The 14,752-nt window shown below is 33.7% G+C and overlaps 1 pseudogene; it reads left to right on the plus strand.

Annotated features, from left to right (window-relative positions):
- Window positions 1-549: 549 nt before the first annotated feature.
- On the plus strand, window positions 550-1,728 carry LOC141521295 (proteasomal ubiquitin receptor ADRM1 pseudogene; annotated as a pseudogene).
- Window positions 1,729-14,752: the final 13,024 nt, after the last annotated feature.

Here is a 14,752-nt window from a genome sequence, read left to right on the forward strand (position 1 = left end):
AGAGGTATAATGGATTCAGCTTGAATTGTTCAGAGCACTGTTAAATCTTCAATACCATTTACATCTTATAATCAAAACCAGGGTTTGATTATTGACTCAAAAAGATGATGGAGAAAAGGTATACAATATGGAATAAAATTAAAACTGTATTGTTAAACTTTAAATGTGTGCATACACCACCTCCCCTCCAGACATTGGTCAATTATCCACCAGTAAACTACTGGGGGATATAGTAAATCCAAGGAGACCAATAATTTTGTAATTGTCAGACCAAGAAGAGATAATGGTTGAACTAGTGCAATTTGGTGTAAGTAAAGAAAAAGGAATAAATGAGAGTTGCATAAAGATATTTAATAGGATATTTAAAAAATTCTTTGAAAACTTCATTTAACATTAGCAATTATTCCCCAAACTTGTGGAAGGAGTTGTTTGACTTTTGTTTCAGTATTCCAGTAGTAATTTTTTTCAAGAATGTAGTTATGAGCTGCAGAGAAGGAAGAAGGAGCTGTAGTCACTGCTTCACCAAAGGTCCCCACCCCAGGCCCCAGAATGACTTCAGGTGCTTTGTTCAAACCTAGTCCCAGGTTCCTGGGGTTCATCCAGCAAATACCTGGTGGAGTTTTGGGTCAGGAAAAATGTCATTGAAAGGAACTACAGTTACCCCAGATAAGCAAAAAGGGGCATGAATATATTCAGCAAAGGGATGATTTCTTAAATCATTTCTCTTGGAAGGATAGGATGATTTAATTATTTTTACTGATGACTGTGAATTTAAGCAAGTATCTCAGTGCACTACTGGTAGAGTATATGTACTGAAGTTCAAGGCTGGATCAAAGTGACTCTTCTTTTGGATGCAGGAGCCTAAGACTGAGAAGGATGAGGAACATTGCAGGAAAGTAAATGAATATTTGAATAATCCATCAATGCCAGGAGCTTTGGGTGCCAGTGGTGGTGCAGATCATGAACTTTCAGCACTTGGAGGTGAAGGTGGTTTACAGAGCCTTCTGGGTAACATGAGTCATAACCAGCTCATTCAACTTATTGGACCAAATGACTTGGGAGGACTGGGTGGGCTTGGTGCACTGATAGGTCCTGGTCTGACTAGTTTACTGGGGAGTGGAGGGCCTACAATAAGCAGCTCTCCATCAAGCTTCCGAAGCCAGTCAGCTTCTGAAACCCCATCTTCCACCTCTTCTTCTGCTCTTGCTACACCAGCACCCAGTGCTCAAGCAATTACCTCTACAACTAGTCCAAACCCTGAACTGAGTTCAGGTAATGGAACCAGCACAGCAACAAGCCCAACCCAACCCATTCAACTGAGTGACATTCAGAATATTTTAGCTACTATGAATGTGCCATCTGGGGCAGGGGGTGGACAGCAAGTTGACTTGGCCAGTGTACTAACTCCAGAGATCATGGCTCCTATTCTGGCCAATGCCTAATCCAAGAGTAGTTGCTGCCTTATCTTCCCTCTGGAGAATCTCTTCCACAGACTGCAGAATACACTGACCTCTCCTCAGTTTTAGGCCCCAGGAATTAAGTATGTTCAGTGCTTTAGTCTCCGGATAGCTTGGCCCACTTATGAGTCAGTCTGGTTTACCAACCGAAGTAGATGCAGCAAATAAGCCAAAATAAGCCAAAGCCATGCAGAACAATGCCAAGTCAGACCAAAAGGAAGGAGATGCAAAGGACAAGAAAGGCAAAGAGGAAGATATGAGTTTAGATTAAATTATTTGCTATCTTTTAAGATACTGGAAATTCTTAGTAATTAAGTAACTTTAGTACTGTCACTAATTTATTGCATATCCTCATTCCTACATTCAGCTACAAAATAAAGGACTTTTCTTTTATCTGCAAAAAAAAGAAAAAGAAAGAATGTAGTTATTAACTATATCCACACAAATTTCAATTCATGAATACCATCATATATTGATATACATGATTTCCCATAAATTTCTACAGATCAGTTTTATATAACATAGGTCTCTAGGTCTAGATAATCCTTTAGATCTTTGATGCTCCATGGATATCTATAGGATAAGCAGACTCTTAATCTATTAACACTTGCTTTATCCACAAGATCAATCCCTTTCCTTTTATAATTATAGATGTTTTCATTGATATCTCTTAACCTCTTCTCTCACACAGGTGATTGTTAGAAACATACTGCAGCCTACTTATTGTCAACATGCAGCTTTCAATTACCTTTGGGTACCAATAATATTTTTCTTTTGAGACTACAAAGTACAAGAATTTCACAACTATAGAACATTTCCAGGAGAACATTTACATTAAAAAATGGGTCTCTAAGCCCAGGAACAACTGAGACTCACCAAAGCACTGTATAATTTCCCCACTGCAATCCAACTCTGTTTTTTTTTCCTTCTATTTAATTCTTTAATTCTGAACCTAATACATTGTCCATCAGCAATGTCCCTGGATATTTATACTTATGTCCTATAATAATACATCTAAATCATGCCTTAGTCTAGGTAATTTTAATATATTTCATTTTTTTTCCTTTGGGGAATTGGTAGGATAACTCTTTTTGTGTTATCATGGATCTCATTAAAGAGTCCCTGCCTTTCTACTTGTGTTTATTTTCTTGGATGGAGTTTAGTACTCATACAAAAAAAAAAAACAGAGCAAATACTTCAGGATTTTTGATATCTTGAAATTTCACATAAATAAATTTCAATGAATCCAAATACTGTAAATAAAGCAAATAAATTCTGAGTCTCATAAAAAAAGAGTGACTAATAGCTCTGTCAGGCATTACTTAAGCTTTCCACATTTTATAACTTCATTGCAAGATGAATTGCCATGATGTGGTGATACATGATGGCAGATGTAATGGAAAATTAAGACCTTATGGCTATGAAACAGGGAAGATTCTGAATACATATTCAGACCAAGACAGCTCTGCAATTTTCAGGACAGGTGATAATCCTATTCTGTACCCTGTCTGCTGCACACCTAAATCCTGACCTCAAACTCCCATGGTGTTCCTGCCTTGGGCATCGCTGAAACAGAGACTGTCAATCATGCTAAATGCTATTAAGTTGTATTGTATTTGTGTGGCAGACAGATGGTCACAAGGGGATGGGATGAGAGAAAATATAAATTGTAAAAGGGATTGATAACACAAGTCCAAAAGGTGAGAGTTCAAATGTGTTATGAAAGTTTAAATTTTTGGAAGTTCCTTACAGCAAAGAAGAAATTATTCTGAAAAGAATAGGGATGGAAACTGAAGGGGAATATCTTTTAGATAACTAGAACTGGTCTGGAGGCTAATGATTTAAAAATGTCTTTACAGCAATAGTAAATGAATGACAAATTATAAGCATTAGTCTTATTTTAATAACTGTATTAAAGATATTACTCAAATGCATTCAAATTGTTTTCACTTAAAAATCTATTTCTAGTAAGGTACTGTGATAGACATTGAAGGAAAAAAAAGGCTAAGTAAGACATGAGTCTTGTCCTCAAGGGGCTTATATCCTAGTGACTGGAAAAAGAAAAAATAGATATGCAACTGTAGTATAAAAATGAATAAGAAAAATTTCATAAGAAGAGTGCACTATGGATACAGCATTGATTTTGAAGTCAGGAAGACCTGAGTTCAAATCTACTCTAAAGTTTACTAGCTATATGATCCTAGGCAAGTCATTTAAATTTTTTCCCTTAGTTTCCTCAGCTAATAGAATGGGAATCATAATAGCACCTACCTCACAGGATTATTGTGAAGATCAAATGAGATAGTATTTCAAAAAAATACTTAGTATCATTTCTGGCAGAAAGTAAATACTTATTAAATCCTTGCTCCCTTCCCTATAGGGGTTCTGAGGAGAAATCATATCAAGTTTTCCTTGGGGTTTTGGCTGAGGCAAAGATTAGAGAAGGTTTAAGAGTAAAATAGACTTTTGAGCTATGTCTCAAAGGATGAGTAAAATTTTAATATGTGGAAATATAAGATTTTTTAGATGAACAGAACTGTGAGAAAAGGTAGTGATGATGAGAATAGGAAGGAGATCAGAAGCAAGATAATATTGTGGAGAAGATTGAGGTCCCTACTAGTAGCATTTTTCTGTCTATTCCTGAAACTCATTTTTTTTCTCTAAGAAATTGGATGCTATTCTACTTAATGATACATGTTTAGTGTTGATATTACCTCACTGACTTTTAGGAAGATATACCTTTCCTTATCCCTTTTAATTGGCTCTATTTTTGCTTTTGGTTAACTGAAATCAAGATTGCTACCCCATAATATATTTTTCTCTAGCCTTTTACCTTTAATGTATATGTATCTTTCTGTTCCAAATGTGTTTCTTGGAGACAACATATTGTAAGATTCTAGTTTTTAATCCACTCTGCTATCTACTTCTGTTTTATAGGAGAGTTTTTCCCATTCACATCTACATTCACAGTTATGATCACTAACTCTGTATTTCTCTCCCTTCAATTTTTCCCATTTACACTTTTTTTCCTCTTCACTAGTATTTGTTTCTGATGACCATTTCTCTGCCCTCACTTCTATTAATCCTATCCCTTTTCTTTTCCCCTGTTCCCTTCTAATTCTCTGTAAGATAAGATAAATTTCTAATTGGGAGTGTTTATTATTCTTTCTTTCAGTCAAATATGATTAAAGTAAAATTCAAGTAATGCTCATCCTCTCTCTTATATCTCTTCATAATATGTAATTTACCCTATTCATAATCCCTCTTTCCTCTTCTTCCAATACAATCCTTTTTTTAGTTTTTTTTTTGGGGGGGGTTTGCATGGCAAATGGCATTAAGTGGCTTGCCCAAGGCACACAGCCACGTAATTATTAAGTGTCTGAGGCTGGATTTGAACTCAGGTATTCCTGACTCCAGGGCCGGTGCTCTATCAACTGCACCACCTAACCGCCCCAATAAAATCCTTTTTTAATGCTTTAATTTATTTTTTATTTCATCACATAACAATTAACTTATATCTACACTCTCTATCTAACAATACACCTTCTACTCTCTTATAGATAAACAATTCTCAAATATCACAAGTATCATCTTCCCATGTAGGGATATAAATAGTTTAATCTGATTGAATAACATTTTTTTCTTTTCTATTTACTTTTTTATGCATTTCATCAATGTTGTATTTTAAGATTGAATTTTTAATTCAGTTCTGGCTTTTTCATCAGGAAAGTTTAGATGTCTTTCTTTCATTGAAAGATTATGCCCAATTTTGCTGGACAGTATCCAAATTCCTTTGCCATTCAGAATATCATGTTCCAGACTCTTTGAAGCTGCTAAGTTCTGTGTGATAGTGACTGTGGTTTCTTGATATTTGAATTGTTCCTTTCTGGTTGCTTGCATTATTTTCTCTTTGACCTGATAATTCTGTAATTCAACTAAAAAATTTCTTGGAATTTGCATTTTTGGTTCCCTTTCAAACAGTGACTGGTGAGTCTTTCAATGACTATTTTATCCTCTTGTTCTATTATGGTGGTTTTCCCTTGATAATTTCTTGAAAGACTCTGTTGCCCAGGTTCTTTTATTGATCTTGGCTCTCATGTAGTTCAATAATTCTTAAATTATCTCTCCTACATCTATTTTCCAGGTCAGTTGTTTTTCCAATGAAATATTTAACATTCTATTATATTTTTTCATTCTTTTGATTTTATTTAGTTGATTCTAGATGTTTCATAGAGTCATTAGCTTCCACTTATTTCTAATTAATTAGCTTAATTAGCTTCCAACTTAATTCTAATTTTTAAAGAATTATTTTCTTCAGTTAGCTTTTGCATCTCCTTTCCATTTGGTAAATTATACTTTTAATGAGGTTATTTTCTTTAGTGGATTTTTTTATTTGGTCAATTTATTTTTAAGGTGTTGTTTTCTTCAGTCAATTTTTATGCTTTCCTTTCCAAACTATTGACAATTTTTTCATAATTCTCTTGCATAACTTTCATTTCTTTGCCCAATTTTTTTATATCTCTTAGGTTGATTTTATCTATCTATCCATTTATTTATTTATTTGTTTGTTTGTTTGTTTTTTATTTTTGCAAGACAATGGAGTTAAGTGATTTACTCAACTGACACAACTAAGCAAGTATTCATTGTCTGAAGTCAAATTTGAACTCAGGTCCTCCTGACTCCAGGACTGGTGCTCTGTCCACTGTGCCACATAGCTGTCCCTCTCTTAGTTGATTTAAAAAAAAATTTAGCTCTTCCAGAAGGACTTGTGGGACTCGAGACCAATTCATATTCTTCGAGGCTTCACATGCAAGGATTTTGTCATTTTCTTCTGTTCAGTTCATGTATTCATCTTCCCTGTCATCATAGTAGCTTTCTATGGTTAATGTCTTTTTAGATTTTTGTCCAATTTTTAAAAGTTGAGTCTACTCCTTAGACAGAGGAGCACCATCCCAAGGTTTATGGTCATTAATTTTTCCTGCTAGGATTTCAGGTGGTGGCAGCTTACTCACTATGCTACATTGGCCTAGTCATGCTTGTTGTGCCAGGGTTCTGGCGACTGACATTTGTCTTCTTTGCTTGAACTGGAGACCTGTTGAACTGGGACCAAGGGGCCCTGATTGCTGATCTGTGCAGCCTTTAATAACCTACCTCTGACTTGACCACACCTGTGCTACATTGTACTTTCCTTTTACACAAATGAGACAGATATTTCCTGAAGCCCTTCTAAATTATCTTAAGCTAGAAAATTGTTTCACTCCATTTATTTGTGGATTCTATTATCATGAATCTATTTATAGACTGATTTAATGCTTCAGGAGGAAAATAGGAAGAGCTCAGCTATAGGTGAGTCTTCTCAAAACCCTATTCTGATGCTTCAGTATGGAGAAAACCCTAGATTCTTGAGGACTATGCCAGTGGAGAATGAATTGTGAACATTTCTACTATACTAGAAAGGCATTAAGTAGAATCCCAACAAAAAATCAAAATCAATTTTCTGGAAACCAGTACATCTATAGTAAATAGAAAAAGATAGATCACCAGTAGAGACTTTCCACACATTTATGATTTTTTTGTCCATGTCAATCTAAAAGCAAACTAAACACCCATTAATATTGTACAACCTCTTTCTGATTTTGCAGCAATAGCAGTATAAATAGTTGGGGAAAGGACAGAGGACCACATCTGTGTAATAAAATAGATTGATAGGATTTTTTCATGCTATTTTTAGAAAAAATTAATTGTATAACATCAGAATTAATTGTTTTTAATATTTGCTGGAATTCACTTATACATCCTTCTGGCACTGGAGCATTTTATTTGGAAATGACTTCACTGATTTTTTTCTTCTGAAATTGAGTTAACTTCTCTATGTCTTGTTTTGTTTCCATAGGTATTTTTTTTATTTTTTTTAATACAAATGAATATTCATTAATTTAATTTAAATTATTGGTTCTGTTGGCTTATCTTTGAACAAACTGATTTCTAATATTTTTATTTTTTTATTTTTCTTTTCATTTGCTTGAAATCTTTTTTTCATTTTTGATCTGACAATTTGTTTTTCTTCATCAAATGATTTTATTATTTATTTTATCGATTACAATAACTCAGATAATTAAATGAATGTGTTTTTAAATTTATTTTAAATTTAATTATTTTTCTTTTAGTTTTCAGGATTCATCTTTTGGTCTTTACAAGTGATTTCATCAATCATTCAATGATTTTATAGTATTATCCTAATTTAATGATTTGTTCCTTTTTTGGCATTGTTAATGAGAGTGTAAAGATATAGATTTTTTCCCCCTAAGAATTGCTTTGGTTTCATTCCAAAATTTATGAATTCAAGGAAACCTACTGGCTATAAAGTTTGATATAAATGGTTGGTTAAAATGTAAGGTTTTTGTTCAATGATCAAAACATAGACATTGTACTACTAGTAGAGCTAAATCATTGCAATCTAGACATCCCTAACTTATAAAGGAAACCAGATAAAAAGAAGAAAGTTAGAACTATATGAAGAAGAGCTCACAGGTGCTCCTTGGAAAAGGTAGAATTGGTTTTTCTTAAGATTTCCAAAGAAATAAGGGAGATTATTTCATGGATATCTGCTTATTTTACACTGAAGTACTGATCAAAAATATTTTCAAAAAGACCACAATGAAAATAACTGTAATTTTCATACCAATTTCAGTTACTAAGTATAAAGTAGTGGAGAAATTCTAAAAAAGAATTTCCAAATTAAATCAATATATACTCTGATATCTCATAACTTCATTATAAATTTGTGAAATTGTGAAGATGAATATATGTGTGTATATATGTGTGTGTGTGTGTGTGTGTGTGTGTGTGTGTGTGTGTGTGTGAAGTTAAGGGTGAATGAATGTGTACAGGCAGGTAGGTCACTTAGTGGATAAAGGACTGGATCTGGAGTCAGGAAGACCTGAGTTCAAATTCAGTCTCAAACATTCATTAGTCTTGTGAACCTGGTCAAGTCATTTAATCTCTGTTTGTCTTAATGCACCAAAGATGGAAATGGCAACCCTTCTAGTATCTTCCAAGAAAATTCAATGGGCAAGGAGAACTGAATGTTGAACAATTGAATGTTTTAATATCGGGAAAAGAGTATGATAAGACAGCATATTTATCATATGAAATACCAACTTGTATGATTCAGAAGTTAGAATTAAACATACCAGAAGAAATATCAATGAACTCATATATGCCAAAATATCACTCTGGTGGCAAAACGTGAAGAAGTATTAAGAAACCACTTGATGAGGATGATAGGGGAAATATAAAAACTGACTTTAAGCTTATCATTTAAAAAACCTAATATGTCAACTGATTCCATCACTTCCTGGCAAATAGATGCAAAAGAAATAGAATCAGTGTCAGATTTTTTATTCTTAGATTCAAAGAGCACTACAAATGGTGACTGCAGTCATGAAATTAAAAGCCACTTGCTCCTTGGAAGGAAAGTTATGGAAAATCTGGACAGCATACTAAAAAGAGATATTACCTTGCCAACAAAGGTCTATATATTGAAATTCATGTGGACTTATGACTGTGAGAGTTGAACTATAAGGAAAGTTGAGTATCACAGAATCAGTTCTTTTGAAATGTAATACTGGAGAAGACTTTTGAGAGGCCCTTGGACAGTAAGGAAATCAAAACAGTCAATACTTAAAGAAATTCATTCAGTGTATTCACTGGAAAGTCAAATATGAAATTGAAACTTAATTACTTTGATCATATGATAAGACTATGGGACTCACTGGAAAAGACCCCGAAATTGAGAGAGATTGAAGGCAAAAGGAAAAGGGTATAATAGCAGAAGACTTGGATAGATAGTGTCACAGAAGCATGAATTACTTAGGGGTCATGTCACACCCATCCTTATCTGATGTAGGTTTATTAGACTAGTTTTTCTTCCTCACAAGAAGGAGGAGATACAAGTATATAGAAGCAACTAAAAAGATTGTGTTAATCTATAATTATAGCCCCTGACACCAAAGGGATTCTATCAATCACTGCTTTTATCTTAATGTGACTTATTTTGACTTTTGTATTCAAAGACATCCAGGAAATGCTCATTCTAGATCAATAAGTAAGAGGGACAGTTTTCTGAATTAAAGTTCAAAACTTTTTTTAACTCTCTACTCAAACCTTGATATATTAGTACAATATGTCATTCTTTTCTCACATTCACTATTTGGTTTTCAAATTTTATTGGTTTATTATGTTATATTGCTTACAAAATGAAAACAAACATTTTTTAATATATTTTTATGGGAGTTTAATATGGAATTTTTATTTTATTTGTCTGAGAAATCCTTAGAGTGAAAATTCACTTCTGTTTTCACTTACCAATCAAGAAGCATTTATTAACTTTCTACTACATAAAAAAGTTTGTACAGTCCCTAGAGATTAAAAACTCAAATATGAAAAAGATGCTTCTCTTTCAAGTAGCTTAGGTTCTGTAGGATGAGATATCAGGTACATTTACAGATATTACAAAAAATTGGAATGAAGTGATGGGAGAGGGCACTAGAAACAGAAAAGATCAACGAAAATATTCCTATCAAGGTAAAGGGAACTATTATAAAGTTATATTATATATTATATAGTATTATAAAAGGCAAAATATATGTTTCATGTTAGCCAATGAAAAGACAAAGTTCATTAATTGAATTCTATATATGAGGAGCACTAATAAGACTAAATTGGCTAGACCATCATTAATAAGATTGGAAAGACATGTTGGGACTAAGTTGCGAAGGACTTTAAATACCAAAGTCAATAGTTTTCCTAGAAGCAATAGGGAGTCACTGATATTATTTACTAGGTAGTGACATGGTCAGATATTCTTTTTTTTTTTTTTTTAGGTTTTTGCAAGGCAAATGGGGTTAAGTGGCTTGCCCAAGGCCACACAGCTAGGTAATTATTAAGTGTCTGAGACCGGATTTGAACCCAGGTACTTCTGACTCCAGGGCTGGTGCTTTATCCACTGCTCCACCTAGCTGCCCCTCAGATATTCTTTTAAATTACTTTGGGGGCAGCTGGTTGTTCAGGGAATAGAGCACTGACTCTGAAGTCAGAAGGACTTGAGTTCAAATCCAGTCTCAGACACTTAATAATAACCTAGCTGTATGACCTTGGGCAAGTCACTTAACTATATTACCTTGCCAGAAAAAAAAAATAACCAAAAAAATTACTTTGGTAGTTATGTGAAGAATGATTTGCAACAGGTTGAGAATAGAGGCAAGAACACCAATTAAAAGGCTATTAAAATAGCTTAGATGAGCAGTGACAAGGACCTAAAATGTATAATCTTAGAGAATTACTTGGGGCACCTAAGTGAGTTGCCCATAGTCACATAGGTACATGACTAGTGGGTATCATAGATAGGATTTGAATTCTGATCTTCCCAATTCCAAGACTGACCATCTATGCATCATGCCATGCTGTTTCTCTGCACAATGGATAATAACATGTAATTATTTATCTGGATCAATCTCTTTACTGAGCTGTCATTTTCCATCAGTAAGGTTGATCTTTCTCTTCTATATTAATTTCTATTACCAAATATGTATTTCTCAATGATATTTGCTAAGCCTTCCTCTCACTCCCCCACCTTTATTTCTAGATCATCTCTATTAAACCAGAACGAAATGGAAATTAGATTCCATATTACTTTCATCTTCAATATTGCTGATGCTCCTCAAATGATGAGTTTTCAGTCAGATGCCTATGGCAAGTAATTGAATTAGAAAGGCCAACTCAATTAAAAGTCTTTTTAGTTTGAAATCAAGTTCATGGTTTATTCAGACAAAATACACTTCCTATTCCATGATCTTTAATGCTGATAGCTCAAGCAAGATGGAGCTGATTCTCTTGTTTGCATTTCAATTTCAGTCATAACTGATTTCTGAACAAATATTATATTAAGATGAATGCAACTTCAAAATAAGAGAGAAAAACTATTTCATGCCAAGTTAGATACCTCAACTTGGTTGTTTTTTTCCCCTTATTTCTTTTTTTAAAGTAGAAGTACTTAACTAATCAGGATGAGCAAGCAGAGAAAGCAGAGACAAACTCTACCATTGTGATGAATCATCCAAGAGGGTAAATAAACCTTTGCTCTCTTCCTACAATCTTTCATGTTCTACAACTTCTAGTTCTTGAAATTTTTCCTTCAGTGGGTACTTTGATCTTTAGAGTTAGGTAAAGAACAGTACAAACTTTCTTCAAATAGCATCAGCTTGATTCATTCTTGATCTTGCAAATAATGTTTCTATATCTGAAAGGAGCAGGGAGGAAAGAATGTGCAGATCATGTGCAGATCCTAGCTAACCAGGGAGTCAACCAAATATTATTCCCTTTCTAATTATTTTTATAATGGGAAAAATCTTCTTTTTTCCTCTATCTTCTCTCTTATTTTGATGCTTCAATAGATCTGTGATTTCATAAATATAACTATACCTTTCTACTGTAAATATCACAAGTTCATCGATACATTCTCATCTCATGCAATCCTTGCCTACGTCCTGTCACAAATCACCATTTCAGATCTACTGGACCCTCTTTTTGTAGTATCAAAGAACTGGAAATTGAGGAGATGCCCATCAATTTGGGAATAGATAAAAGTTATGGCACATTAATAGTACTGAAAATTATTGTTCTATAAGAAATTATAAATGATTGAACTCTAGAAAAGCATGGGATGAGTAAAGGGAGCAGAACCAAACAATGTGCACCTTAACAACATCGTGGGATGATCTATCTTGATGGAAGCAGCTCCTCTCAGCAGTTCAAAGAGCTAGGACAACCATATTAGACAGGCTATGGACAATGTCATCTCAGAGGAAGAAAAACAAAATGGAAACAAAAGCAAAAACAAAATCTTCAGAATCTGATGAACACTTTATAAAACTCATCTCTAACGCGTCTCTTTCCCTTAAACCTAATTCCTATGCTGAAAATGACTAATCTATAAACATGTTTATCAAAAATATCTATGTATAATGTCCACTGTTGAGGGGAGGGAGGTGGGAAGGGAGGGTGGATGGAAATTTTGCAATTTAAAAATATACATATGCATATGGATGAATATTTTAAAAAGATGAATTTTAATAAAAAGATCTACTGAACCCAATGAAGGTCTTACTCTAAGTCTTTTAATATCTCTTGAGCATGAATTCATTTCTTGGGTATTTAGGTTTAGTATAGTGACTAGGTGGCAAAGTGGAGATAGTACTGGGCCAGAAATCTAGATGACCTGAATTCAAAACTGGCCTTACACCTACTAGAGTTGTCCTTAGCAAGCCACTTTTCCCTTGTCTGTCTCAATTTCCTCAGCTACAAACAGAGTAATAATAATAATAATAATAATAATAATAATAATAATAATAATATCTACCTTCCAAGAATGTTGTAAGGAATGAAAAAGATAATACTTGTAAAGTGCTTAACACATTCTTTGGAATATTATGGACACTTAATAATGTTTGTTTCTTCCCTCCTTTTTCCTCTTTTTCCTACTCTTGCTATTATTGGACAAGCACCTATTGTGACAGCATATTTCCTTAATGATGAATTTTATACCATTTTTTTCCTGCTCAAGGTATTATTGGTCATAGACCAGAGACTACTTACATCCACCATGCCTCTCTTCACTTCGTTTTGGATCATCTGTGATTTTGATTGTTCTGGTCTTGTGGGACTCCACAAGGCAAAGAGTGGTGCTAAAGATAGTTTCTTATTTCAATGGAGAAACTTAATATTTGCACAATTATCCAAAAGGAATTCAATTCCCTCTCTGTCTACTATTCAATACTGAGTCCACATTATTATTCATTTGAGGTACATGGTTAAGGCATGTGAGTTGTTGGACAACTTCAATTGATTTCCCATTCAAAGTCATTACCTGCTCTGTAGATTGATCTATTGGATTTTATCCTGTGATAATTACAAAACTGACTTTATTTTGAATGATTGTGGATTTCATGGAAAAAATCCTTCAGTATGCAAGGTGAGGGGTGCTTGATATGATCAACACAAAGTCATATTACAGAGAACCACCTGGAGGATTTCATCATATCTTAGGAATATCCTTCCAATTATATTCATAATCTATTGCTTAGATGATTTGAGAGGAGAGGGATAGTAGGGAATGGATCTGGATTCATTGGAGAGAACTGGTGACAAAACTCACTTTATGATACAAATCAACAACTATCTATTGTTTATCAATAAATCAATAGACATTTATGAAGAACCTACTATGTTCTCATTACAGTTCTAAGTACTGATGATACAAAATGAGGCAAAAAACAACCCCCATCCTCACCTTATGTATAAAACCTTTTCCACTACATTTTGCTAATTATACATTGCAATTACAATAATAGAAGCAACTTATTTCTTACTGTAGGCAGCCTAATTCCATACTTAATCACGTCTTTTGGCTTTTTAATTGTTGAATAGAACTTCATCTGACACTGAGCTATTTCCATATTGACAGATTATTTTTAATAGTGCTAGACCATGGCTCTTGAACAGTTAATTAAAGAGAAAACAGTCCCTTCCCTCAAGGAGCTCACACATTAGTGAACTAATAATAAAGCAACAGCCATTTATTAAGCACAACTTTTTGTACCAGATTCCATGCTAGAGATATAAAGGGAAGAGTAAGTCTTTGCCTTCTAAGAATTTGCATTTTCTTATTACTTCTCTAAATATCTATAAAAGGAATAAACAGATTCAACATCTTCACATCCCTTTAGAAAAAAGAGTAGAGGTTTCTGTTTCACTTGGTTTTCAGCCATCAAAGCAACTTGAAGTTATCCAAAGGGAAGCAGGTAGTTATAAATACACACACATACACACAATTATATTAATATGCATATATTATATATATATATTATATATATATAACATTTTATCCTCTCCACCAAAACTTGAAAATATTAGAAAGTTAGCCACTCTCATTGAAAATAATGCACTTATGGATGTAGAATATATTTTTCTTTTTTATATGCTGTTGAGAATGGAATGCTATATAGTTCTTTTCTTTTTTTCTGTAATCCAAGGAAATTAGGCTATAGTCTTGGAAGGGATTTTTTAATAACCACCTATCCCAGTCCATCATTTTGCATATTAGAATACAAAGAAAGTGGTCAAAAATTTCCACAAGCTACTTCTTGGGTGTACATTATAGCTCTTTAGGAAGAATAATTTGTACCGAAACAAAGTAGCGATTGGCGTCCACAACAAAAAATGGGTCCTCAGGTCCA

The sequence above is a fragment of the Macrotis lagotis genome, chromosome 1 (assembly GCF_037893015.1).
Source record: "Macrotis lagotis isolate mMagLag1 chromosome 1, bilby.v1.9.chrom.fasta, whole genome shotgun sequence".
NCBI classification, from domain to species: domain Eukaryota; kingdom Metazoa; phylum Chordata; class Mammalia; order Peramelemorphia; family Peramelidae; genus Macrotis; species Macrotis lagotis.